The sequence below is a fragment of the Pinus tabuliformis genome, chromosome X (genome assembly GCF_031772625.1).
Source record: "Pinus tabuliformis cultivar Carrire ecotype Pingquan chromosome X, CPIR1, whole genome shotgun sequence".
Lineage (NCBI taxonomy): Eukaryota > Viridiplantae > Streptophyta > Pinopsida > Pinales > Pinaceae > Pinus > Pinus tabuliformis.
The window spans coordinates 766,448,308-766,454,003 of NC_142308.1; the positions used below are offsets into that span (position 1 = coordinate 766,448,308).

At 37.0% G+C, this 5,696-nt stretch overlaps 1 long non-coding RNA gene across 1 annotated transcript; it reads right to left on the reverse strand.

The window, feature by feature from the left end:
* Positions 1-701: 701 nt before the first annotated feature.
* LOC149142102 (uncharacterized) lies at positions 702-1,705 on the reverse strand. The gene is made up of 2 exons (XR_016264047.1): positions 1,604-1,705; positions 702-1,002 (listed from the first exon to the last, which is right to left on the reverse strand). It is a non-coding gene; the product is annotated as an uncharacterized LOC149142102 (long non-coding RNA).
* Between the last annotated feature and the right edge of the window lie 3,991 nt (positions 1,706-5,696).

Here is a 5,696-nt window from a genome sequence, read left to right on the forward strand (position 1 = left end):
CTCACTACCCAAGTTCAATTCCCGCATAATAACATGTTGAGATCATCATGAGTATATCCTTGTAATGGTTTTCAGCCTTGTTGTCTAACAGTCTCTCAATGACCAAAACATGTATATTCTCATATGGAATACCAGTCTAGATCCATCTTAACTTCAAATCTATCAAGCGCCAAAAAGGATCAAATCTCTCAAGGTGGAAACCTCTTTTTTCATAGCAAAAGAGATTTGATCCCTCTCGGTGCTTGATAGATCCGGACTTAAGATAGATCTAGGTTGCTCTACGTGCTCCGGACTTGACCTTGATGAATTACACCAACATGACTTCTGCAAATGAACTGGTGACCTGAGGAAATAATCAAAACAGAGAGGAAAACTAAGAAAAATTCGTTACTGCCTTTGCAGAATTACTTGATAGAAGGGTTGTCTGACCAAACCTGACAGTCAACTAGTAGACCAACAGAAGTCAAGATTTCTGAATATCAAATCATACTAATAGATAAACAGATTTAGTCTACTGGTCAGAAAAAGTAATGTCACAACAAGAAAAGGAGACTCCAATGCCCAAAAGAGAATCATGTATATATATTATGACGACTATCCCAATTTAAAAGCCGTGCTGGAAGCATGGTCGAAGGTCCTCAACCATCTAGATAGCTTAGGTTATCAGGATCCTCCCAAACACATCGAATATCAGAAGAATATTTCAAACAATTACATTATATATTACATATTTTACATAGCATATGTAGTTAACAGGTTTATAGTGTAGTAAATTCTCGATATACCATATGGTGGCAGGAAATTCAAGAATTTTTAACTGGCAATTCTGCAATTCTACCTTTTCTTGATCAGAAAACCACATTGATATAACCGACTTACATATTTTAACTGTGAAACTTTGTGGTACAGGCCAGTAATTTCGTCATCCAAATCTCCGTGTCTAGGACCACTCTCAACTGCAACTGATCAGCAGGTGGAACCGACCTGCTACTGAGCCCATCCCTGCATCCACCATTCCTACCAGCCTTGAGAATTTGAATTTCATTTTATTTGAATTTCATTTGATTACACAGGCATATATCCAATAAAAACTGATGCACATAAAGATGATTGAATTTGCCTGTAGGAAAGCAAGGCCATTGCAAGGGATGTGGCCGGTCGAATCAACTAGGGTATGAATCCCAAGTCCCAAGACAACAAGCTAAAATTTTCTAAATAAATGCTTTCCAAAAAAATCGACCGAAGGTATCAGGAGAGTTTCTAATGGTAACACATGACAGTAACAGGTTATTATTTAGTTCTTTGTGCACAATCACACAAAGTTACGTGTTAAGTTTCCCACCTAGAAGGGTGAAACAATAATGTTTTTTTCAATTAATTCTTTTAGCCCACCTATCAAAATTATCAGAACAGGTTAAAAAATTCCAAGCCAGAAGAGTAAGAGACTGACTAGTTTCGTTTTTTACCAAATTTTCTCGGAAGAGTTTTCAGCCTAAAACAATTGTGATCAAACAACCCACCAACCTTTTCAAAACAAAATTGAAACGCAAATGTGTCAAACATTTCACTGACATCTGGAAATTTGGGGTTTGCATGTACCCACCCAGATTTGAAGGGCCGTGCGCCAAATAGAGCACCCCTTAGCCGATTCACCATACAGGCAGATCGATGGACGGAGCAGGAAAGATCAACTACTATCATCTTACGCACTCACCTACCCAAGATCAAATTCGTCTACCTGGCTGCAAGTGCTCATAGAGTTACCTTGTCTTTTCCTCATCAATTTTCTGAGAATAGTTACCTTGTCTTTTCCTCATCAATTTTCTGAGAATAGTTACCTTGTCTTTTCCTCATCAATTTTCTGAGAATATTTCTGTTTTGGACACACGAATCTCTTCCAGTCCAAAGCATATATGTGGCCATACGCGACCGTAGGCTTAAAGTCATAGGTTAATCGAATTTGGGATGAAGAAAAATTCATAGATAAAGCTAAGGCTTCATGAGTGGGCCAACGCTTTCGACGCTTCCTAAATATTACCCAATTTATAACCTATGTAGCGTATTTTTTTATGTTTTATTTGCGGAGTCTAGGGTGGAGGAGTCTATTCATTAAATTACTTTATCATGAGTGGAGGAGTCTATTCGTTAAACTTACTTTATCACGAGTGGAGGAGTCTATTCGTTAAACTTACTTTATCACAACGGGTCAAAGATGTCCCCTCATGGGATTTGAAACTTGGTGGAAGGGATAACATCATATTTAACTTACTTTATCACAACGGGTCAAAGATGTCCCCTCATGGGATTTGAAACTTGGTGGAAGGGATAACATCATATTTTGCCAACCACTCGGTCGTCCCATGAGGAGAGTTAAAGACTAATACATATTTGTAAAACAAATTACAAAGATGTACAAGTCATGAAATCTCGTTATGGGAAGACCAAGTAGTTTAAAAGGTCTCATTCACCAATTTGATGTCAGACTCGGCAATGAATGTAAAATTAATTTATTATTATTTAAAATTAAATTATTATAGTATTATTAGTATTTATCGCATTCTTAAAGTGCACAATATATATAGTATTTATGGCATTCTTAAAGTGCACAATATATATGAGTCTCTACATTATTAGCATTTAAAAAAATTGACATCTTATATTTATTCATCAATCTATATATAACGCCAACATAGTGAAGTAGGGTCCCTTACAAATGCAACTTTCTTCTTCCCTTGTTATAACAATATTGAGCATTGATCTACTCCTCATATTTCCACAATTAGATCATGCATGAGAAATGCTAATAATATTTCACCTTATTGGTCTCAACCATTAGCATAGTCATCATCACATGTCCATTCATTTTGCTCCAAGTTAACTACAACCAATCTCAAAATATTAGACAGCATATTATATGTCCTTCGCCTTCACCTTGCTAATCCGAACCATTCATAAAGTGATCATCGTGTTGATCAAGCCTTGGCATCTTCAATGGACTCAAGGATGGCATCATGCCTTATTCCCTTTGCATCGAGATTGTAGCATTAGATTCAACCCTGTCATGTGCATAAACAATTGTAAAAGAATGATAACATATCTTTTACTCAAAGAAATAATCGGTAACGTCCGCTTGGGGTAGCTCAACTGGCAATGGTCGTGGAAATGAAGTCTTAGCGAACCGGAAGTCTTGGGTTCAAATCTCGTGTTATCCCCCCAATTGAGATGATAAGTTGGACATGATGAAGATGTAGTCCTACCAAGCTTACAAACAAAAAAGGTAACATATCAATCTTATTGTCTAGAACATAGTTAATTATCCTTCTTAGCCTCTTTGATAAAACAAGGAATTGGTGATGCTAACTGCGAAGTTATAAATATCAGCAATAAGATTTCCAACATAAACCCTCATTGTTTGGTTTCCATAAGAAAAATATTATCGTGTTTTTTTTGTAAATAAAAAACATAGATAATTATATAGTTTTTGAATTCAGGCTTCTATGATCCATATTTTATAAATTGAAATTCTTGCGGTAAAAATCACATTAGAATTTTTGTCTCTATGCATTTTGAACCATCCATTGTGGTTCATCGTCAGGATGATGAACCACATTGGATGGTTTGAAACACATAGACACAAAAAATCTAATGTGATTTTTACCAAAATAATTTCAATTTACAAATTATATAGTTGTTAAAAAGTGTACACTACAATAACCAAGTTTGTGTTGATGACCCCTACAAACTTGGATATGGGGTCCAATATTCAATTTCTCGCACCTTTGATTGAATTTGGTGTTTACAGCCATGATCAATGAAATCCAAATTACAACTTGACTATTGGACACTTCCTACATATGTGCCAACCAAGGTTGTGTCTCCTTATTGGGTTGGACCTTGAACATTTGTGAGTTTATAATTTTTCCCCTTCTTGTCCATGGTTTCAGCCATCACACAATGAACTTCCATAATTTTTTATGAAAAAGCATTGTGAGATCCATTCATAAGCCATTTCCTAAACTCAATAATTGCTAAAAAAAACCTTAAAAGGAAACATTAATGTACAAATTGACATGTTTCCAACATAAGATGTTGAAAAGGGGGAGGATTTTGGGTAATCCTTAGATATCAATGTACCTCCATTCATGTCTCTTCAAAAGTTGTAGGCATGTAAGAGTTAATAAAAAGGTATGGCTGCAAAACAATGTGCATGTCAAAGAGCTCAATATTTATATTTTCTCACACACACACGCACACATATATATAATGAATATTTGTATTTTTATAATGTTTATATATTTATATCCCAATGCGGTGTTCTAATGCCAAAGTGAACATCAAAACACAGTGATTCAATATATGAGTTATCACTTGTTCACGTTGGAGAACACATTCCATCACTCACTAATCGAGGGGGGAGGCAGAAGCCAATGACAATAGATATGAACACACTGCCCACCTATACTTGGCACAACTAATGAAGGGAGGGTGACATTGCAGTTGCCATGTGTGGAGTCACAAACAAACATTCTCCCTGCTAGGTGAATTTACTCTGCCAGGGGAGCATTGAAGGATTTCCTTCAATGCACTAAGCTTTCCAATGTGATGCACTCTACTAGCATAATGTATCTAACAAGGTTACAATTTTCATATATGAGCTATAAATCCACGAAGGAATTGTGTCATGCCAACAAAGGAAACTGGATCACTTTCTTTATTATGACAACCTTGCAAGTTGAAGGACCAAACCCCTTGATCTAGTCCCACTGAACTCCTTCATCACTGATACTCCTCAAAACTTCACTCCCTGCAAACCTACATGTGAAAACTTCTCTATATGCAATTATATCATGTTTCATCTATGTTCACCTCATACACCCTTTGGTCCACCTTCTAGTTCTAAAATACCTTGTTTCGTTGTATACTCCCCTATAATTTCTCGTTGAAGCTTCTCTTTGTGCTTATACATTTCCGAGAGTCTTAACAGCCTTTGTTCTAGTCCCAAATTTCTAGCTGCTTGTGTCTTTCTCGCATAGAAGTCTTCCATCCACTCATGTTGATCTCGGTTGTCCTCACGATGCCAAGAAAATGAGCCTGAGCATGGAAAAGAGTAGGCGGTCGCAACATGCAAGGTAACACGAAATCTTAGGCCCAAGTCTGAGCATCACCAAAGAAATTTCTGGAGGACACCCTAGTGGTCGTGCAACATGAAATTTTTTACATCAAACAAGAATTGATAGATAAGCATGTAGAGCCTTTGGATTCAGATGGCTTGTCCTAGGTGGAGGATTAGGTCCCTGACCTGGGTGCCCCTTTAGAGAAACCAATACCTCCACATAGTACACTTGTATTGACACCACAACCACCTACAGGGCAAGGTGATATTTGAATGTAACGAGAGTAGGGTTGAGCTCCTCCTTCGCATGGGGGAGATTCACTTACTCTTTTATATTATGGATGGTCCACTGCAATGCCTGGATGCAAATCTGCTCAGAGATCATGAACAACCACCCTCGACAAGGCCTTCACAGATTGGATGTTACATGCACCTTCTATGGCTTACAACCTTTACTAGTATGTTTAGTTTTGTCCTAGTCCTTAATTAATCTGTGTTTTATAGTGTTTTGTTTGCATGCATATCATAGATTACGAAGCCTCTTTTGTTATTAGTATTGAGCATGGTTAGTTTTTATTTGGAC